This window comes from Macrotis lagotis, chromosome 1 (genome assembly GCF_037893015.1).
Source record: "Macrotis lagotis isolate mMagLag1 chromosome 1, bilby.v1.9.chrom.fasta, whole genome shotgun sequence".
In the NCBI taxonomy this organism is placed as follows: domain Eukaryota; kingdom Metazoa; phylum Chordata; class Mammalia; order Peramelemorphia; family Peramelidae; genus Macrotis; species Macrotis lagotis.
This window is the reverse complement of record NC_133658.1, coordinates 105,093,061-105,117,578: the sequence shown is the minus strand read 5'-3', so window position 1 is coordinate 105,117,578 and position 24,518 is coordinate 105,093,061. Positions and strand designations below refer to the sequence as shown.

General features: G+C 32.1%; 1 long non-coding RNA gene and 1 pseudogene across 1 annotated transcript in view; both read left to right on the top strand.

Annotated features, from left to right (window-relative positions):
• LOC141501741 (uncharacterized) overlaps nucleotides 1-24,518 on the top strand; it is a 110,548-nt gene that overhangs the window by 362 nt on the left and 85,668 nt on the right. The window lies entirely within an intron of this gene.
• On the top strand, nucleotides 444-15,530 carry LOC141493125 (vacuolar protein sorting-associated protein 28 homolog pseudogene; annotated as a pseudogene).

The following is a 24,518-nucleotide window of genomic DNA, read 5'->3' as shown; positions in this document are numbered from 1 at the left end:
AATAATTTGAAAATAAAATAAAGCCTTATCACACAAATTTTATTTTGGGGTGAAAAAATAAAAAAATGGTTGTATAATTACTAATGCTAACAATTTAGGTTTTCAGTTTTCATGAGGGCCATTAACTTCAAGGATCTCAAATTTCAGACTGCATTAATATTAATTAGTTTATGCTTTAATTTTATTTTTAAAAATTGGTTTTTATCAAAATGACTAAATATATATTAACATTGATAACAATACACTTATGGAAAACCTTTAATATTTGAAATCTAATACAGTTTGGATAGAGCATTCTCCATGACTTCACATCACTTTTACTAATTGTTTTATAGTAGATTATTAAACTTTAATAAAATTTGCCTCTTACAAATATACATCAATGATTTTCATTAGAAATTTCTTGAATTAAAGTATCTATTTTTATTGGATTTTAACTTCTAATGTTAGAGTTAACAGAAATTGCACTAAAATTATCTGATGGAGATTTATTTTCTGAAGGACTTGAGGTATAACCTTTTTGTATTTCCTTCCAAATCACTCCTCAACACTACTTAATTTAGCTTATTATAGCCTTCATAGAAAAATATCATATACCATTACGCTGCCTTTAGATAGTAAAATAATATTTTCTCTCTGAAAGCACAATGAGATTCACCTTCAATCTAGGAATCCCAATGTAGGGGCTAAGAACATGACTTCCTTGGTGTCTTCCAGCTGATTGTTTAAAATCAGCAAGTAATAGAGGGCTAAATAAATTCTAGCATTACTTTTAAACTCTTTTGAAGTGAATAAACTAAGATGTCTGAAATTGTCTGTTTTATCTTTTAATAAAACATTATTTCCATAGTGCAATAAATTTGTCATTTCCTTTATGTGCAGTTTTGAAGTGTTTATGAAACTGCTCTGATAATATGGACTGGGGTAGTTACAGAATTAATGCTGCTCTTTCTTTCTTCAATAGTGAAAATATATAATTTTTGATGTAACTTAATATGTCAATTTTTATTTCCATCAAACTTTACAAAGTTTACTGGTAACTCAAAACCTCATAAAAATACTTATTTTTTAAATTTCTATTTATTTTGAAAATTTTTCCCTCAGCTCCATACAAAAACAAGTTTCCACATTTACTCCCAAAACCTTGAATTCCAAACTCTCTTCCTTCCTCCCACCCCATTCTCCATCATTGAGAAAGCAAGTTACTTTGAGTAGAATAAAAATGTGTAGCCATGAAATATATTACTTCAATAGTTATGTTGTAAAAGCAAACATAAATATCCCCGTGCGCACACGCACGCACACACACACACACACACACACGCACACACAAACACACAGAAACCTCGTGAAAAAATGCTTCATTTTGATGAAACAAAAGAGATACATTTCCTGAGTTTTCATGACATTCTTAGTTTCCATTTAGTAATACTAAAAAATGCCAAGTTCAGACCAAAATAGTTGAAGATATTAGATCCCATCACCTGTCAAGAAATTATAAAGAAAAATTGAACTTCTATCCTAGAACCAGAGGGTCAAAGAGATACTAAATATATAACCAAATATCCATTTGCTAAAAGGTCAAGGAAAAATGTTGCAAATACCAGAAAGAACAATTCAAATATTGTGGAACCATCATTAGGATAACATGATATTTGATACCTTCTAAATTAAGGAATTGGAGTAAGAGTTCTTGGAATTTGATGTTCTGGAGGGCAAAGGAGCTAGAATTGCAGTTAAGGATCATCTACTAAGCAAAACTGAAGATATGCTTCAGGGAAAATGGATATGAAATTAAATTGAGGAGTTTTCAACATTTCTTATTTAAAACCAGAAATGAATAGAAAATTAGGCTTTTAAATGCAAGACACATGGGAAGCCTAAAAAGGTAAGCAGAAAAGAAAAATTATGAGGGATTAAAAAAGGCTAACTGTTTACAATCTGACATGGGAAGATGATAGGAATAACTCCTAAGACTTCATTCTTATTGGGCAGTTAGAATGAATATACTTCTATAGAAAGCACAGGGAAAAATTTACTAGGATGAGATGATATAACCGCCCCCCCCCCATTTAAGGGTGACAAAGAGGGATGCATTAAGAGAATGGGGAGAGGTAGAATAGAATAAATCATTTCACATAATAGAGTCACAAAAGAGCTTTCATAGTGGAAGGAAAGCTTGGGGGTAAAGTAGTTAATGCTTGAACCTTACTCAGAATTGGTTCAAAAAGCGAACACTGCAGTAGCTAGGTGGTGCAGTGGATAGAGCACCAACCCTGGATTCAAGAGGACATGAGTTCAAATCCTGTCTCAGACACTTAATTACCTAAGTATGCAAACTTGGACAAGTCACTTAACCCCATTTGCCCTGCAAAAACAAAAACAACAAGAACTAAAAAAGGGAATACCATATATAATCAATTGGGTAAAGAAATCCATCTTACTCTACAGGGAAATAAGAATGTTGGTATGCAAAACAGTGGGGGTGTCATAATAGAAGGAAGGATGAATTGGTGGAGGCTGTTGTCAGAAACAAACCACCTTTGAGAAGCGACAGAATGAAAGGAGGGAGAAAGAGGGAAAGAGAATAAGAGGGAGATAGAGAAATGGAGAGAGAGAGTAGGATGAAAGGAAATATACAATTAGTAAACGTATATGTTTATGTGAATGGGCCGAGTTCACCCCATTAAACAGATGTGAATACTAGTAGATGGATTAGATGATTTCAACTTACAGGGTGATACCATAAATTATGAAAGCACTGAATAATAACCTGTCAGCTTTATCAATAAGGGAAGAATTTATGCCCAAACAAGTCATAAAGAGTATCATTTGATGTAAAGGGGATAGTATAAAAATAAGCAGGTTTTTGCCCCGAATGGTGCCATTAATTCGAGCAACCCTGAGAAGAACGATCGCCAGTCATCGAGAGTAGATCCCAGCAGGAGGGAGACCAACACCCCGCTCCGAGACGAACACCGGGATCTAGGTTCTCCGCCGCCGCCTCTGAGCCCTCTACAAAGGCAGGGTTTAGGTTTGGGACCGCAGACTAGGGCCCGGGCGCTGCCTTCCAGCTTGTTTCACGGGATCCCTGCCACCCCGGGAGGGGAGCCCTTGGGAACACGGCAGAGCAATACGAGGAGGTCAACACGTTCAAGGATGCTCGGGAAAGAGAGAAGTGTGACAACAGGGCAGAGTTGTTTGCTGTGGTGAAGACGATGCAAGGCCAGCAACTTGTTCCCGCCCCCCGGCCCAGTACAAAGCCACCTGCAAACAGGTGCAAGGCTCAGGATTCAGTGCCACTGATGCGTTCTGGCGAAAGGTTCGCCTTGATTGCCCACTAGCAATGGAGAGGAATCAGGAAGAGGAACCAATCACCATCAGAGATGACAAGGGTAACTTCAACCTGTGCATTGCTGACATTCTCCCTCTTTGTCACTGTGATGTGTCTGGAAATCTGCTCCAGGGATGAGATCCATCCTGATCTTCGAGAATTAATGGAGACCATGAACCACCTGATCCACTTGCCTCCTGACTTTGAGGGGCGACAGAAAGTCAGCCAGAGGCTGCAGACCTTGAGTGGCGTGTCATCTGCAGATGAGCTGGATGATTCTCAAGTCCACAAGATGCTGTTTGTTCTGGACTCTGCCTAAAATGCCTTCAACAGCTTCCTACATACCTAAACCCAGGATTCTGGGTCCAACCCACTCAGCTACAGTCTGAGACCACGGGCTGGGACCCTGAATTTACAGGGCTAGGATCACTGAATTAAGGGTAAGATCCTAGAATAAAGTGCTCATCCCCCCCAAAAAAATCCCCCCAAATAAACAGGTATTTGCACAAACAAAACCAATACAATCAAAATTAAAAGCAAAGTAGAAAAAACAAGAAAATTAACAGCATTACTCTGATGAAGTCCTCATTTATCAAATACTTACAAAAATCTGATCAAATTTATAAGAATATAAGCCATTCCTCTATTGATTAAGTCAAAGCATATAAACAGGTAATTTTCAGACTAAGAAATTAAAGTTAAATAAAAGGTATATATATGTCATCTATCAAAAATGCTTTCATTCACTATTGATTAGATATGCACATGAAAACAACTCTGAAGTGTCACATCACACATATCAGATTGAATAAAATGATTATAAAGGAAAATGATAACTATTTCCAGGAGGAAATGTGAGGAAATTAGGACACATACAGTTTTGGTAAACTGATGCTATCATTCTGTACAACAATTTGGAATTTTGCCCAAAAGGCTATAAAACTGAATACCCTTTTATAGCAACACTGTCACTAAACCTGTATCTAAAAGAGATTTTTTTAAAAAAAGAAAATAAATCCATATATATAAATATGATGACTCTTTGTTTTATCAAATAATTGGAAATTATTGAATGGTGGAACAAATTATGGCATATTGTTATGATGGAAAATGAGAAAATGAACAGGATGCTCTCAGAAAAAGAAAATAAAAGCTTGAAATAACTTAAATGAACTGATGGAAAAATGAAGTGAGCAGTACTAGCACAGTGTACACAGTAATGGCAAAGATGATCATCTGTGAATGATTTAGTTATTCTCAGTAATATAATAATGATCTAAGACAGCTCTGAAGGACTTCTGTTCAAAAAATGTTATCCATCTTCAGAGCAAGAAGTAATGAAGTCAGAATGCAGATTGAAATATACTATTTTAACTTTATTTTTCTTCATTATTTTTGTCTTTGTTTTCTTTCACAGTATTTTTTGCATGTTTGAACATATAGAGATTATATTGAATTACTTGCTTTCTCAATGTGGAGTTTGGAAAAAGGAGGAAGAGAATTACAAAGTCAATTTTTTAAATGAATATAACAAAACCTTCTTTGCATGTAACTGGAAAAAGAAAGGCCCCCCCAAAATAATTCTTGTCCATAAGCACACAGTGTTAGAAATTAATCTTCCCCAGAAATAAGGGTTTGATTTTTTCTTACTGGAGACATAAAAGAGTTTAATATTGTCATGATATCAATCAAAATTTATTATTACCATTTTCATCATAAAAATAATTATCGTCATTATATCTTAGAACTGAGAACTGGTAAAGACCTCATTCATCTTGTCTAACTACTGAATTCCACATCCAAAATTAAGAACTAAACTTATGAAACATCTTGAACAAGATCAGAATTTATACCAGACTTCAAATACACGTTCTCTGATTTCAAATAAGGTATTACTCAAATTCCATTATACTTATGGTGGACCCAACTCTGTGAAGCCCTCTGAGTTGATAAATGGCCTTTTCCTATAAACAGATAATTTAAATGAAAAAAATCTCCAAAGAAATTTTATAGTAAGAACACAAAATTGTTAGACTAACTCATGATCTAGTCAAGGAACTTCCCCTTTCTAAGGCATCAAGACATTTTGTGGAAGAACCTGCTTACCCTCTCTCTGGTGTTTCATTAAATTAGATTTAATTATTAGAAACATGCTAAGTTATAAGAGATACAGTAATAATTAAGGTATAGGCCTTGAACTTGTGAAGCCTCTAGCCTTGGAGAGAGGTCAAATTTATGTGTACACAAAAATTTATAATGAAAAAGAGTAGTATAAAGAATTTTTAAAGTATAATTGACATCAAGATAAAGGAAAGAACATTTTTAATTCAAGAGATGAGAAAGACATATTGGAAGGAATAACATTTAAATTAAAGCTCAAACAATGGGTAAAGAATTAATTCAATAAATAGGACTTTACAAATATGATTTACAGAATATGAAAATCAAAAGAATATCTTCCCAATTCCATTAATGGAATGTGGTGGACCCTCCAGCTTTAAGTTAGCCACAAGGTCTTTAAAACTCCATCTATGTTTTAGCCTTGATCATCAATAAAAATAAAGCTTTCTAATAATTCTATCAATCAACAAACGTTTATTAAGCAATTAAAATGTGCTAGACACTATAATCGGAACTAGGACAATAATTCCTGTACAAAAGGAGCATACATTCTAATTGGAAAGGTAAGTACATTTGTAAGTACAAATAAAATAACTATAAATAGAATAAATACAAGGTTGTTAGGTAGCTTTTTAGCCATCCAGTTACATTTTCATTCTTCATGACTCCATGGACTATAAGCATGCTATGCCATTCGAGGTGTTTTTTTCTCACTAACTCACAAAATCTGTTCATGTTCATGTTCATTATTTTCACTGTATTATCTATTCGTCTTGTTCTCAGCTTTCCCCTTTGCCTTTTACTGTCAAACTTTCTCAACATCAGGATCTTTTCTAATGAGTCCCAACTTCTCATTTTTCTCCCAAGTAATTAAGCTACAACTTTGGTATTTGACCTTCCAAGGAATAGCCTGAATTAATTTCTTTCTTTTTTTGATTTATTTGATCTCCTTGCTGTCCAAGGGATCTCTCCAAAGTTTTCTTCAACATCACTATTGAAAGCCCTTGATTCTGCTATGCTCAACATTTCTTATAAATCAACTCTCCCTAACAAATATTGCTACTGGAAAAATCAGAATTTGACTATACAGATCTTTACAGCAAAGTGATGTCTCTGTTTTTAAGAGCCATTGACATGAAAGGAGATTTGAGATAGAGATTCCAATTAGAAGGTCATTGCAATAGCAGAGGAGACAAGTGATTGGTCTGAACTAAGGTTCTAGCTGTGAGAACAGAGGAAAGTAGTTAGGTTCAAGAGATGTGTGGAGGACAGAAGTTAAGATATGGCAAATGTTTGAATATGCTGAATAAAACCAGTACATTTGAATAAATAAAGAAGTCTGGAAGTGGGAAAGATATGGTGAGAAAGAAATGGTGAATTTTGGAGATGTTGATTTTGAGATATCTCTGTGCTGAAATGTCTAATTGGAAATTGTTCTTTTGGGATTGTAGCTCATGATGTGATAGTTGAATTGAAAAGATGAGGAGAGGTGTGTTTTATTGTGCATGTGCATGTGCATGTTTGTGTGGTTGTGTGTGTGTTGTGTGTGTGAGAGAGCGAGAGCAAGAGAGAGAGAGAGAGAGAGAGAGAGAGAGAGAGAGAGAGAGAGAGAGAGAGAGAGAGAGAGAAGAATTCAAGATAGAACCTTAGGAAAAGATTATAATTAGAGATTATAATATGAATAAGGAAATCAAAAAAGAGCAGTCAGTCATGTGGAAGGGCCTGGTAAACTCAGAAAGGATAGAGAATATTCAAAAATCAAGTACAACTGGGTGGCTAGGTGGTGCAATGGATAGAGCACTGGCCTTGGAGTCAGGAGTATCTGGGTTCAAATCTGATCTCAGACACTCAATAATTACCTAGCCATGTGGCCTTGGGCAAGCCACTTAACCCCATTGCCTTGAAAAATCCAAAAAAAAAAATAAATCAAGTATAACAAATTAGAAAAAAAGAATGAAGACAAACAAAATATCATTAGATTTGGAAGCTAAGAGATTATTGGTAACTTTAGAGTTGGCAGCTTCAGTTGAATGATGAGAATTGAGGTCAGAAACAAATATTTTTGGGGTCAATGTGGCTAGAAGAAATAGAGTCAAGTGGTAGCTTTTCCAGCTATTTGATTCAGAAAGAGAAGATATATACACAAATGATTAGCACCTAGGTCAAGTAATGATACATATATTGCAATTATAATCAGGACAATGGAGTCAAAATTCAGCCTCAGACATTATAGCCTTGATAAAGAAAATATAGACCTCATTATCAAGGACTAAGAAACAGTTGAATAGTAGAGTGTGACATGTTAACAAGGATTTTGACAGAAACTGCAATCATGGTGAATGGGTTTAGTTTTCTCAGTAAACAAGAAGAAGCCTTCATCAAAGAGAGTGTAAAGGGGATTGTTGGCAATAGCAAGCTTTAGTAGTTAAGAGAGACTTCTATGGAGAAGGAAAAGATAGAATAAACATTGTTACTCTACTATGTGCTTAGTACTTTACAAATCTAGCTTTGAGTCTTAAGAGAGCCCTCCAAATTAGGCAATATTATAATACCCACTTTAAAGTTGGGGAAACTAAGGAAACCAGAACTTAAGTGACTTGCTCAGCATCACACAACTAGTTAAGTGGAATCCTGTATTTGAATTCAGATTTTCCTCACTCTAGATCCAGCCCTATATTTCTAGGACCACTTAGCTTCTAATGAGAGTAAGTTTAGGGATTGAATTGCAAATGAAAGTCTTGTCTTCCTGGCTAAAGTCCCATTGGATATTGGATGATTATGTATTTATAATTTACTTAATCAGCAACAGTATGACTATATTTAACTTCAATCACCAACATATGAGTAGAAGCAGAAGAGGTTGGTGAGAATAATACAGGTAGTAGTTGGGAAAAGGATAAGCAAAGATAAAGCAAAGAGAGAAACATTGATGTCAATTTAGAATTAAATTCAGAAATTAAATTTTTGATTTTGAGAATGAAAAAATGAATTTAGAACAGTTAATCGCTTGAGAGAGTATTGATAGGGAAAAGAATAGAGGTCGTAATGAAAGTAAACTGTAGGTCTTGGAAGGGAGAAGAAAGATGAAATGATAAGAAATTATGGTAAAGTAAAATAAAATTAGTGTTGTTGACAAACAAAATAGAAACCAGGTAATGGGAAGATATGTAGTAATAATTCTTGTTCATATGACTGAGGTAAAATGAAGAAGTACATGTGATTTGAATATAGGTAATATTGAGATTTGAACTGAATATCTGAGTTCCTGAGAAAAACAAATGAAGGAGAATGAGTTGGTTTCTTCCACTTCCCTTAAAAACCTCAAAGAATATTCCAAGATTATATGTCAGGCTATTTTTAAAATTACATGAAAAAGATTTTTGTTTTGGGAGGGGGACAGTGACAGAAGATATGTGATCAGCTTTCATGGGAACAGCAGTAGCAATATATCTGATAAATACTGTTGGATTTTCCTTTGACAAGCAAGAGAGTACAACCACAATCATAGGGAGTTTCTGATCATTGGGCAACTGATCATTGCTGGGGAATTTTGGTTGCCTCTTTCGACCTTCCCTTTTTCTCAGAAAGAATGGGTGGATAATATTTAAATCATTTTATCTGGCATTTTTAGCAGTATTATTCTAAACACATCCAATTTTACATAAAAATCAGACATATTTTAACAACTTTAGTTTGATATGTGTCCTTGATTATAAACAGGGACTGCAGGAAAGTACATTTCCTTTGGTATCCAGACATTGAGAGAAGACAAATTTTAGATCTCTTATCCAAAATGCTATCTTTTCTTTAAGTGAAGAGATGTAGGAAATAAATCAAAAGAATCATCCTGTTTTCATTTACTGATTTTTAGATAAAGTTCCCAAAAGGCAAAATTAACCTGGAGTTTGTCTTTTGCCTTCAGGTAAAAATAAATGAAAGTACCATTTATTCTGTCTGGATAAAGCTTAATTATCAGGTTCACTATGGTTTCACTCCTCTTTTCCTTGATGTCCATGTATGTGTTAAAGAAGTTCTTTGCAAAGGTAGAGTCAGAGGGGCAGCTAGGTAGCATAGTGGATAAAGTACTGGCCTTGGAGTCAGGAGTACCTGGGTTCAAATCTGGTCTCAGACACTTAATAATTACCTAGCTATGTGGCCTTGGGCAAGCCACTTAACCCAATTTGCCTTGCAAAAAAAAAAAACCCTAAAAAACAAAAGGTAGAGTCAGAGACTGTGTGTAGGGAGAACAAAAGGCATGGGTGCATTAGCCACATTTAAGAAGTGGGAACCAGACCTAGGAGCCCAGAACCCTATCTACTGTGCTACTTTATTATCCTAATTTTATGGGATCAGGACAGTTATTTATCATATCCTCAGTTTTCCCCTTCATTTTATTAAGTGAGAGGGAATCCCAGTTCCCTTCTTTAGTATGAAAACTAGACTCTCAAAGCAAAGTTGATAGAAAGGGCAGAGTTCCCATGATAGGTATCAGTTAGAAACAGTGAAAGTCAAGGTAGGATTCGTGGCCTTGGAAATATAAATCACAGTTTAAAACAAGGGAATTGTATGGAAGTCAAGATATGAATCTATTCTATAAAAATATAGTTAGCTGACAAACAAGAAAGGGATCTAGGAAAACACACACAAAAATGCTGCACACAAAAAAAGGTTTGACTTTTAGAAACCGCCTCTTTGGAGACCAAAGCAGGTTATAAAGCAAAAAAGTAGCCATGAGAATTTAAAAGGGGAGAAATAAAGGGCAGGTGAGAAACCTTGGTAGAAAGGTTGAATTAAGAATTTTATGAGTAGAATAAAAGGTTTATTATTAATGCAGTCAATACTATGAAACATAAAAGCAGACAGAATCTGCTAACATCAGTGTGAGAAGCAGAGACAGTCCAAATTATGCTTCCTAGATTCATTTTTGGCATTCAAGAGAAAAACAAAGGAAGTGAGTCTTAGAGTCAGAGAGAGGAAAACTCCTCAGTGCATGCAATAATTACACTTGGTGGAGACGCTTGGACACTTGGAAAATAGAACTTTCTCAATCATTCTCTAGGAGAAGTATATCTAGGTAAGAGGATATGTATTAAAAGTCCAGTCAGTGATGGAGATGGTGACTGGGTACATAGAGCTAACTAGGGAAAGTCAGATCTGTTTGAGAGAAAATAGATGGAAGGAGGGTACAGGATTAGGGAAGAGGTTTCCCCTCCTTCCTCTCAACAATGTAATAGGAATTCTTCTCAGAGAGTACAGTAGAGGCGGTTGCCAGAAGTGGACTAGGATATGCATAAGTCAGAGTAGAGGAGAGAGAGAGGGAAGAGAGGGAAGAGAATAGAGGGGGTGACTATTGAGCAAAAGTTAAAGTTCTCTTCTACATGATGGCAGTTAGGGATCCAACTCCCCTATGATATGGAAAATCCCTGAAAAAAAATTTGGCCATCTTTATACCAGAAAAGAAATCTGAATTATTAATGGTGTTAAAAATAAAATATGTTGATAAGATACAGTGCTATACATATATTTTATGCATTTCTGAGTTTCTAAACTTTTTTGTGTCACCTGCTGACCTTTGTATGGCTTCTACAAAAGTCCCCAAAAATTCCCACTTAATTTCTTATGCTTATTCTTGATATACCAAAATCACAATGGGGAAAGTTCTGATGTAGAAGAAATCCCTGTAATCACTGACTAATACAAGAATAGGGAGATTTCTAAAGATTTCTCTTCTATAAGTATATCATTTTGATCTTTTAAAAATTAAAACATTTAAAGGAGGAATAAGTACAGCAGTTAGAAGAGGGAAGCCAGGGTAAGAAAGGGAAAGGGAAAGTAAGAGTCAGAGATAGACAAGGTATCTTGAGAGATAAAATAGTTTTTCTTTGTTTTTAGGCAGAAGTTTTGCCTGAAATATTTTTTTCCTGAAAGTTTAGACATTAACTACATTTGACCACCTAGTATATAGAACACTAAATATAGAATCTAAAGATCTGTTTGACTTTTGGTTTCCTTGAATACTTATTAGGATACCTTAGACAAGTCTCTGAGTGAAGTTTTCTTTTCTCTAATTTTGTATATCTTTCCTCTCCCCCCACTGCTACAAACTATATGAAAGAATGACTTTGAAGAAAAATTGAAATAATTAGGTTTTAGGTAGAATCACAATACATAGAAATACTGATGATTTAATCATGGAGTCATTTTTTAGAAGGAATTATTTAGAAGGATCAGTATTTAGAAAGAATATTCAATTATTTTGAATCCAACATTAAGATTCTGAATATATGTAAAACTAATTGACTTGTCTAGTGCCACAAACCTAGGACATCTGAGGAAGATTCTAAATCTCTTCTTGATTCCATAAGTAGTATTCTATATTGTATGCTAAGTAGTTACCTGTGTGTTCTACCTCCTCTGTTTTATACTGGGTATATTTCATAAAGTATTTTTACATTAATATTTTATTTTAACTTTTAAAATAATTTGTTTTTTTTAAATCTCTGTATCTTAATCATTTCTAGGTTAGGACAACTTTTCCCCCATCCTTTGAATGTCCACTATCCTGTGCTCAAAAGACTCAAACTGAGCAAAATCTATATAATATATTTACAGTATATAAGTACTATTTTTTTCTTAGTTGTCCCTTCACCCATGCAATGGAGAGAGATAAATGTTTTATTATCTATATTCTAAGATTTTCATTTTTTTTCCATTTACTGACACTGCAATTCCTTTTATTTATTTAAAAGTTATATTAGTGTTCTGGTTGTAAATATTTTGGGAAGATATTTTTGGAATTTTAATATATACAAGTTAATGGAGGAAGCCTGGTGCCAAGAGTAAACAAGTAACTCTTTAACCATAGGACCAGAAATTCCAATCTTACTTCTAATTATTACTACTTGGGTAACACTGGGCATTTTACTTACACTACATGAATTTTCTTTGACCATAAATTGTAAGGGTAGGATGAACAAGATGACTTCTCAGGTCTCTTTCGAGTAACAATCTATGATGTCATTCAATGATAGTCTAGGTTCCTCATATTAATCATTGCTTATTATGTTTCATGGTACAGTATTATTACATCACATTCCTATAACATAAATTTCCTATCCCAGGTATTATCTTTTCTACTGATTTTTCTATTACAGTTTTGTGTACCTTATGAGATAGATATAAAAATTATGATTTAAAGCTATCAGTAATTGACTATGACAATCTCAAAAAAAGAGAAGAGCATACTGCAATGAAAAACAAATGAAGAATTATGTGAAATGGTATGAAAAATGAGATAGAAAGATATGGCTAGGGAAAAGGAAGCATTAGTCTCTCACATCAAATACAAAATGTTATGTTTGGTATTCAAAGCTCTTCAAACCTATCCTTCTTTCCAGTCTAATTAACACTTTACTCCCAGACATGTACACTTTGATCTAATGACACTGGTCTCCTGAATGTTCCACAAATAAGACACTCTATCTATGAGTTCCAGGTATTTTCTCTATTTGTGCTCCAAACTTACAAAGTTCTTCTACATCTGCTTTGACTATTTATTGTCTTCCTTTTAGTCAAATCCCACCTTCTTCAGAAAGTCTTCTCTAATTTCTCTTAATTCCAGTGCCTTGACCCAATTTATTATCTCCTATATATCTACATATAGTTTGATTTGCATAACTTGATTGATAATTTTTCTCCCCTATTAGTTATGTTTCTTGAGAGCAGGGACTGACTGTCTTAACACAATATGTAGAAAATAAGAAACACTTAAAAATATTTATAGTCAGAGATACAGGATTCTTAAGTGTTCTTTGGACACTATCTGTGTGACCTTGGACAAGTCACTTAATCCTACTTGCCTCAGTTTTCTCACCTGTAAGATGAGTAGAGAAGGAAATGGAAAACCGCTCTAGTATCTTCATCAAGAAAAATAAAAGGGATCATGAAGAATTGGATAAAACTGTAAAAGAATTGAAGAGTAACAACAAAAATATCTACTTCTCTATATGTAGCCTTCCCTAAAGAAATCACAAACTCCTTGATGACAGGGGCTATTATTTTATTTTATTTTTCTTATCAGTACTTAACAAAACTCCTAGGATGTAGGAAGAATTTAATGCATACTTAATCACTCAATGATATAGCAAGACATAGGGGTGGATAATAGGCAATGGGGGAGTCCATTAACATCCAAACACTCTAAGGAGAATGTGGAGAAGATACAAGTCACACAAGATAGGCAAAAATGGATATCTGTGGTTTGCATTATTTTGTAGTATTCCTAATGATGAGATCAGTGATTCATGGAATATGTTTTATAAGTTTTTACCCCTTTGCAGATTACAAAGAATAGGTTTATTCATGTCTATATATAATTCTTAATGAGTTAATGGAGAATCTTCTGGTAAATGGCTTCATTGAACTTAGTTAAGTGAATGATCAGTACATAAGATATTGATGGAATCATGATCAATTTTTTCCCAGTCTGTTGAGATCTGATAAATTAGCTAGAAATTTGCATAATACTTGAAGATACATTGTTGCTTCAATGCCATGAAGAGAAGAAGCAATGTGTTAAAGAAATATCATTACTATTATTGCTATTGTTATTTTCCATGGTGCTGGTGCAGTATTATTATGTTTATCTTGCTTTGTTGAGATTTATTGCTACATTTTTACTACCAGAGTGAGCTCCTTTTCAAGTAAGGTTGAATTGATTCTTGTGTGAAGTTAGTAATTTGTGTTCAGATTCTGTAAAGTGGATAAAATGCTTATAGATTAAAGCTACTATATAGAAGCATAATTCTAAATAATGATGCAAAAATGGTTTTGATTTACATAGAGGAAATGGTGAAATCATTCAGTTTTACATAATGACATCTAATCACTTTAGTGAAGAAATTGCCTGAGACTTTGACAACATTTCTAAATGGGAATTTAGTCTGTAGACAGGATGGTTGTCTAGAATTCTTAAGCTCACAAGGACAAATGTATTAATTGTTATAGCCTGATTTTTTTCTCAATTTAAAAATATATTTTTAATTATACAAAATATAGTTTTGAACATTCAGTTTTATAAGATTTTGAGTTTCACATTTTTCTCTTCCCTTCCTCCTCTTGACAGTCTGATATATGTTGTATGCATACAATTAGGTGAAACATTTCAATGTTAATCATATCATGAAAGAAGATTCAGTGGGGGGGATCCATGAGAAAGAAAAAAATTCGAATTTTTAAAAAAGTGAAAATGGGTTGCTCTGATATAGATCTGACAGGTAAACTATTCCTTGCTATACTGATTGACTTTTGCTTTTACTCTTAATGGCTAAATACTGTACTCATTTCAACCTTATCTTAGTATAGATTGTGAGATATTGTCATATACCTAGTTTCTACAATACTCTTTTCCAGTTTTCTCAACAGTTTTGGTCAAATAATGAGTTCTTATCCCAGAAGCTGGAGTCTTTTGGCTTATCAGACAGTAGATTACTAATTCGTTTGCATATATTCTATTCCATTCATCTACTTCTCTTGTAAATGACTGTCACTTTAAAATATTGTTTTAGATTTGGTATGACTAGACCACTATCCTTTGTATTTTTTTTCATTATTTCCCTTAATATTCTTGACATTTTTTGTTTCTGATATGAATTTTACTATTATTTTTTTCTGGCTCTGTAAAATAATTTTCTTAGACTGATTAGTATGTCTTTAATAATTATTTTAATTTGGATGGTGTCATCACTTTTATTAATGACAGCTTGCCCTACCCGTGAGCAAAATTGACATTTTTCCAGTTGTAAGTGTTTTAATGTGTCTTTATATGTGTGCTCAGTTTTTGCTATTTTGTTGACATAATTTCTGGGCTTGTCTCAGCAGGGAGATTCCCAAGTATTATATGGTTTCTGTAGTTATTTTAAATGGAATTTCTCCTATTTCTTTCTGTTGGGCTTTGTAAATAACATATAGAAAGGCTAATGATCTATATGGGTTTATGTTATAACTTGCTACTTTTTTAAAGTTGCTAATGGTTTTGTTTTATGGGTTTTTTAGTTGACTTTCTACAAATTCTAGATTTTCTAGATAACAAACTATCATATTATCTACAAATAATGAAAATTTTCTTTTCTCAATGCCTATTTTAATTCCATTACATTCTTTTGCTTCTCTGATTCCTAAAGTTAATATTTGAAATATAATATTGGACAAAATAATAATATTGATAATGAGTATCCTTCTTTAACCTCTGATCTTATTGGTAATGCTTATATGGATTACAAATGCTTTTTGATGGTTTTAGATAGGATACTGCATATCATTTTAAGAAAAATTCCATTTATTCTTATGCTCTCTAATGTTTTTAATAAGAATGGGTGCTGTAATTTGTCTAAAGATTTTTCAACTTCTATTGAGATAATCATATGATTTCTGTTAGTTTTGTTAGAGATATGGTCAATTGTGTTTATAATTTTCCTAATACTGAATAAGTGCTGTATTCAAGGCATTGGTGTAATCCCCTTTGTTTTTTTTAAGTTTTGCATCAATATTCATTAAGAAAAATGGTGAATTTTTTTTTCTCCTTTGGTTCTTCCTAGAAGCATAAAAGAAATTTGGAGAAATCCTTTGTCTATTTTTCAAAATGGTTTTATAGAATTATAGAATAGAATAATTACTCTATATATGTATGGCAGAATTCACTTTTAAATCCAGCTGGTCCTGGAGAGTTTGAGGGAGTTTATTGATGGCTTATTCAATTTACTATTTCTTTTCTGAAATAAGAGTACCTAAGTATTTTTGTTCCGCTTCTGTTGTAAGGGTAATTTACATTTTTTGTAAATATTCATTTCACTTAGATTGTCAAATATATTGGCATATATTTGAGAAAAAATATCTCTGAATTATTCAATTAATTTCTACCTCATTGGTGGTGAATTCACCCTCTTGAGTTTTGATACTGATAATTTGGTATTTTTCTTTCTTTTTAAAAATTAGATTAACAAAAGGTTAATCAATTGTATGGGTTATTTCATAAAAATCATCTCAGTAGTTTTTATAAGGTCAAAGATTTTTCTTTCATTCAATTTTATTAATATCTCCTTTGATTTTCAAAATCTACTATTAAACTGGGATATTTTCATTTGACATTGATCTAGATGTTTTAAGTTATAAGTCCAGTTCAATGTTCTCTTTCTTTATTTTATGAATGCAAGAAAGAATTTAAATATAGAAAATTTTCCCTAATAAATTCTTTAGCTGTATGCCACAAGTTTTGGCATATTGTCTCATTGTTATGGTCTTGGATTAAATTATTTTTTCCAACATGTGTTCTTTGACCCACTGATTCTTTAAAATTAGTTTATTTGGTTTCTAGTTAGTTTTCAACATTCATTTTTTGTAAGATTTGAGCTCCCCATTTTTCTCCCTCCATTGATTTCCGCCCACCTCCCCTTGACAGGAAGCAATTTAATATAGATTAAAAATATATGCTCATTTAAACATATTTCCATAACAATCATGTTTTAAAATGAATTAGAACAAAAGGGGGAAAACATAAAACATAAAAAATTGAAAAATTGAAAATAATATGCTTTGGGCTGCATTTAGACTCCATAATTCCTTTTCTCGATGTGGATTTTAATTTTTAAGGTATGATTTTCACTTTGCATTTGCCATGTTTGGGAACTGGTGTCATTCAGAGGAGAATATAAATTGGTCCAGCCCAGAAAGACTTCTTATAAGAGATCAGGAAAGAGTTTAAAAATCAATTGGAAAAATTAGGAAAAGAAATGCAAGAGAAAATTAACATCTTGAAACAATGAAAAGAATCCTTAAAAAATACCATTTGACCAGTGCAAAAAGAAAACAATTCTCTCAAAATGGAAAACTCCTTCAAAAACAACATCTTGTGATAATCAACCTTGTTGGAAGCAGCTACTCTCAGCAGTTCAGAGAGTTAGGACAACTGTACTAGAACAGCTATGAACAATGTTACCCACATCCATTAGAAGAAAAAGAAAACAAAAGAAAACAAAATAAAATAACACTTCAGAATCTGATGAAAAAATTATAAAAATTCTCTTATATATCTCTTTACATTAATCTTAATTCTTCTTAACAAAAATGCCTAACCCGTAAACCTGTTTATCAAAAATGCATTTGTACAGTGTTTATCTGACTGTTCACCACTGAAGGGAGGTTGGTGGGAAGGGAGGATGGAAGGAAATTTTGTAACTCAGAAATATACATATGCATATGGATGAAATAAAAAAAACAAACAAATAAATAAATGGAAAAAAATTTACACGTACTGATGCTGAGTGAGATGAGCAGAATCAGAAGAACATTGTACACCATAAAATTAGATTGATGATCACTCTTAATGGACTTGCTCATTTCACCAGTGCAACAATCAGGGACATTTTAGGGCTATCTGCAATGAACCATCAGTATCCAGAGAAAGAAATGTGGAGTTTGGACAAAAACCAAAGACTATTACCTCTAATTTAATGTTTTTCTTATTATGTAATTTTGCTATCTCTTATATTTTATTTTTTCCTTAAAAGTATGATTTCTTTCTCAACACATTCAATTTGGATCAATGTATAGCATGGCAACAATGTAAAGACTATCATACTGCCTTCTGTGGACCACTGGGGGAGGGAAGCGAGATTAGGAAGATAATTGTAAAATTCAAAAATAAATAAATTTTTAAAATTTAAAAATTAAAAAAAGAAAATTTCAATGAGATACTGTTGGAAATAGACAGTAAAACAATATCAGTGGCAGACATTAATTTTCCCTTGCCTGAACTAGTTGAATCTAATCATAAACTTAAGAATACTGAAATTAAGGAGAATAGTAGACTTTTAGATGAGTTACATAAGCTAGGTTTATGGAAAATATTAAATGTAAATAGAAAGAAGTACTCCAAATCTTAGCTTTGCATGGTATCATGAAAAATTTGACCATATTTTACAGTACAGAAACCTCATAATTAGTGCAGAAAAGCAGAAATATTGAATATAATGTTTTTAATTCATATTGCAATAAGAATTACCTTCAATAAGTGGACTTTGGAGCATATATTAAAAATTAATGCTAAATTAAATACTCTAATATTTATTTGACTACATCAAAGAACAAATCTTAGAAATTATCAATAATTTTGACAACAATGATACAATATATTAAAATTTGTGGAATGTTTTGAAAGCAGAACATCATAGAAAATGTTTATGTATAAATGTTTACATTGATAAAAGTGAGAATGATCAGATCAACAAATAGGACATGCAACTACAAAGATCTAATTATAAACATATGGAAATCCTGTCAAAGTCAAAGGACAGATTAACAAAAATTAAAAAATCACTGATAAATTTGTCTAAGATATAAATTCATGGAAAAAATAAAATCGAAAAATTACTACTAATTTTATTTTAAAAAAGTAAAGAAGAAAACCAAATTACTCTTATCAAAAGTGAAAGAGGCAAATGTACAACAAAGGAATATAAAATTCAAGCAGAGTAGGAACTATTTTGTCCAACAATGTGACAATAAACCTAACAAGATATATATCTACACAATGATGTTATGTATATATGAGATTTACATTCATATATCTTTCATACCTTCATGAACAAAAATGTAAGTTACCCAGATCAACAACAACAATAAAAATAGAATACTTAAATAGTTCTCTTAGAAAAGAAAACTGAAAAAGCCATAACTATACCTCCTTGGATGTGTTTGGTGGAGTATGGGAGTGAATCTAAGAATAGATGGATTTTACAAGCGAATTTGAATTGGTTATTGACCTTCTTTATCAAGGAAGACCATGACATCAATTGACTACTGATATGATGCATACATTATATTGATGATAGTGAAGGGAGCATTGTGTAAATACATTCTTTTCACTGCATTTTCCACAACTGTCTTAGCCAGTGGTCTGATAGTATAGGAAATAGGAGTTTTGGTACTGGTCTGGAGACCTTGCCTTTTAGATATAGATCTTTCCCATATCATCTAAGTACTGAGGTGTTACAGTAATGCTGGGTTTAGGGGTTTTTACTTAGCAACATTCAGTTCAAGTGCCACAACTGGGAGTTAAAACCCCTTTAGTCTTTGTCAGTAGGCACACCTAATGTATGAAATTAGGGTTTTACTCCTGTTGAGTAACATATTATCAGTTTGATACAATTATCCTAATCTGTTTTACAACAATCTATTTTATTCAACTTTACAACCTACAGACATTTATTTCTCAGAAGCTGCCTGGAGAATCATAGGAATAATGCTGCTGGGTCAAAAGTTGGCATCATTTATGGTATAATGATATCTGATCATCTTCAAATCTGTGTTTTTTTGTTTTGCTTTAATGAAAACATTCTTGGGAAATACTTTCACTCTGATATGTCTTGCACTGCTCCAAGAATTTCATTTCTAGTAGCACAATACAAATGCTCCTTATCCCATCATGACCATAGTTCTAAAACCAACAAAATAGAACAAATGAATTCTATCAAACATTAAAAAGAATTATTTCCAAACCTATGCAAATTATTTTTAAAAATGGCTAAAGAAGCTTTACCAAATTCCTTTATGACCCAAATAACCATTTGGATATCTAAACCAAGGAGAGCAAAAAACAGAGAAAGAAAACTATAAGTCAATTTTCCTAATGAATATTGATATGAAAGTTTAAATTAAAATAAAAGCAAAGAGATAAGAACAATATATCACAGATGACGTGGATATAGTAATTCTAAGGATGTAAGACTATTTCAATATCAGGAAAATCATAAGCATGATTTTTTTAAATTGTAAGATTATATCAGCAGATGTAGAAAATTTTGACGAAATATAACAACCTTCAATATTAAACATTAGAAAAACTAGGAATAAATGAAATTTTTCTAAAAGTGAAAGGTAGTATATATCCTAAAACAAGCATTATTTGTAATGTAATAAACTGAACTTTCCAAAAAAGACTGGAGCCAAAAATATCCTTTAGCACCATTACCATTCAATTACTACAAATCTTAACTATAGCAAACTTAAGGGGGGAAATAAGGAATATGAATATAAAAAGGAAAAGAAAAAATGATCTTTTTTTTCAGATGGCATATGATGGTATGTTTAAGAGATCCATGACAGTCAAATTTAAAAAAAAAACTCATCTAAATAATTACCAAATTTAGCAAATTTGTAGGATGTAAAATAAATCTGCATGAATCATCAACATATATCCCATTAAATACAGCAAGAAAAGATATAAGGAGAATACATTTAAAAATAATGACAGTATAAAATACTTAGAAGTCTATCTGCCAGGACATAAACAGGAATTATATGAACACAATTACAAAACATTTTTCACATAAAAGATTTAGACATAAACAATTGGAGAAATATTAATGGCTATGGGTAGGTCAAGCTAATATAAGATAAATGACAATACTGTTATTTATTCAGTGATATGCCAGCTAAACTGCCAAAGAATTACTTATAGATTGAGGAAAAGAGAAATTTTCATCTGAGAACTAAAAGATTAAATATATTGTGGGAATCAACAAAAAAGTAAATATGAATGAAGGTCATCTAGTAATACTAAATCTCAAACTATATGAAAAACAATACACAGCAAAAAATGATAATGAATAACAAATAATATTTGATGAAAGAAATAGATTAGGTACACAATAAATAGAAACAAATGAGCATAGAAAGCTAATGTTTTATAACTTCCCAAAATCTAAGTTATTGGGGCAAAAGCTTACTAATTTTCAAAAAAAACCCAACAATACAATAGTTGTGAATAATTAGTCATAGACTCTAAAATATTAGTATCTATATAAATAAGCAATATTTTCAGGATTTAGAAATGGATAAAACACAAAATTATCCATTCATTCAGTACATGTATACAGGCAGCACATATTATGCTGTATATAATTGAAAATATGTATATGCATTCTGAAAAAAAATCAGCCTCTATAGAGGAAGTTTTTAATAATAAAGTAAATGGTCTCCCTTTTATAAAGACTTTGTCTTAGAAGTTGGCATTAATATTCTAAGTCAAAGAACATTATTTAAACATGAAGTTTTCAAATATCTGACCACAATATTTTTCTTTCCAACATTTGTATTATCAAAGGTGGAGATGAGGTAAAGTAGAAATATGATTCATTGGCAATGTTCTTTTTAAATTCTTCTCAAGCCACTCAAAATTATAAATTAGAACTGAGTTGAAGAACAGAGAATTTATTACATAAATATTATATCCACAAATTGCTTTATCAAGTGTATTCCCTACCCTGACATTTGCTTGCCCATGGTAAGACACAGTCAAAAATTATGGAAGATTATTTGAACTATATGAGAGTCACAAGATGTCAGAAAACAGGGTTGTAAATGTCATAAGAACATTTATTTTCCTAGAGATTTGCTTATCAATGTGACAAATACCATTTGGCTCTAAATGGCAAATTTATTTTACATGAACATCTCAGGTTTTCAAATGGGACAAGTTCTAGAAGTCAAATGCAATTGTCCAAGTCTCTAGAAACTCAAAGATGATCCTATCTCAGAATTATTGAATATCAACAAATTAATTTTTGAAGATCTGGTATTACACCTAAAAAATGGTTTATGATTATTTGCTTTGCAAATAGATTCATTATTTCACAGCAAGACTGACAGCAGGAGGCAGTATGTTGAAAGGTAAATAGTACAAGACAAAAAGTGAACAGTTTGCATTTCTAGTTTAGGCATTACTTCCAATGAGGACCTCTTGAACTGTTAAACTAAGATTGATGGGTCTTTGGTTCCCCATATATAAAAGAAGGGAAAGGGAATAAATGATTTATCAAGTTCCTTCTATCTTATAAAAGTTTATGACAGTTCTTTCATAAGGGCCCCTGGATGGAGAGCAATATGGAACTATGCCCAAAGAACAATAAACATACCCTTTGACCCAGCAATTAAAATTCTAAGTCTATGTCCAGAAAAAAATCATAAAAAATGGGAAAAGTCCCACATGTTCCAAAATATACATAGCAGCTCTTTTTTGTAGTGGCAAAGAATTGGAAATTGAGGGGATACCCATCAATTGGGGAATGGCTAAAAAAGTTATAGTACATGAATACTATGGAATATTATTGTTCTATAAGAAATCATAAATGGTAAGAGTCTAGAGAAGTATGGAATGACTTACAGGATCTCATGCTAAGTGAAGGGAGCAGAACCAAGAGAACAATGTATATATTAACAATAACATTGTGAGATGATCAACTTTAATGGAAGCAGCTCCTCTTAGCAGTTTAGAGATTGTTTTAGATTGGTTATGGGCAATGTTATCCCTGTCCAGAGGAAGAAAAACAAAACAAAAAGAATAGAAAAATCATCCCTTCAGAATCTGATGAAGACTTTATAAAAATTATCTTTTATGTATCTCTTTCCCTTAATCCTAATTTCTCATCATGAAAAGGTCTAATCTGTAAACATATTTATCAAAATTTGTACCTACAATGCTAAAGTGACTGTTCACCACTGAGAGAAGAGGTGTAGGAAGGGAAAGTGGAAGGAAATTTTGTAACTTAAAAATAAACATGTGCATATTTATGAAAATAAATTATTAATTAATTATTTTTTAAAAGAACCAATGAAAGGATAGTTGTACAGTTTAAAAAGCAATGACAGTGAAAACAGATGTGAATTCCAAAGAGAGGACTAACAATACCTGTGTGTCTTAAAGCAAGTCAACTTCCCTGAACTTTTTCTCAACTTTAAAATAAAAAGGTTAGGTTTGATAAACTCTGAAGTCCTATGAAGGCTATTATAAATATTACAGATAGGATTTTATGGTATAAAATACATTCATGAGCTTATATGACTGGAAAAGCAATAGTTCTAAGCATAAAAACTATGATAGGTAGATAATAAAGGACTGGATACTCCAGTATATCACTGTCTATATCATCTAAATTAATATAGTTTTCCAAATCTATTTCTATTTCCTTTTTATGTTTATTTTATATTTATATAATCCATATTTATACTTATAGGATCAAGATAATCTGTGTTAACATAGACATATATCTACACACGCATATATGGGTACATGTATATTTTGTTCAGTTGTGTCCAACTTTTCCTGACTTCATTTGAAATTTTCTTGGCAGAGATCATAGAGTTATTTGTCATTTCTTTCCCCAGTCATTTGTTTGTTTGTTTGTTTGCTTGTTTGAAGGATATGAGGAAACTAAGGGAAGCATGGTTAAGTGTGTTGCCCTGAGTCCTATAGTTTGTAAGTGTCTGAGGCTAGCTTTGAACTTACAAAGATAAGTCTTCCAGAGCCAAAGGCAAACTCTATCCACTGGGCCACCTTACTACCCCAGAGAATATACATATAATATGCATGTTACAATATCCCCTTGTAATCCTATGTATTTAATTACCTCTATTTACAATCATTATTATAAGAAGATATTCATAGGAAAACATCAGGTGTCAAAAAATTCCAGAACACAAAGAATGACTAAAAATCTTTGTCTTAAATATTTAATGAATTGAAGGAGAAATCCTCATATTATTATGGATCTTCTTTAAAAACATTAAGAAAATTCCATAGTTGAAAAGATATGCATAAGATGCAATATCTACATATGGAGGAGAGATATAAAATATATGTATTGGAAATGGATTTATATGCAATTTTAAGAACTTATCTTTTCATAATAGTTTCATGTAAATATTAATTGGAGTAGAAGTTTAAATATTGTATTCTATACCCCCTTTGAACTCATAGATCATGATTTATAATTTAAAAAATGTAAGGTATTTCTTATGCTACAAAAATGTACATTTAAATTTAGTTTCAAAAAAAATGAATCCTAGCAAATACATTTCACACAACTTGTGAAGCCAAGCACATATGCTATCTTTGAATGACGTTCTTATTAAATGGAACATTTACAACCTATCTCTCACTGCAATTAAATTTAAAAATAATAAACATCTCATTTATAGATAAAAAGTGAAGATTAGCATATATAAGAAG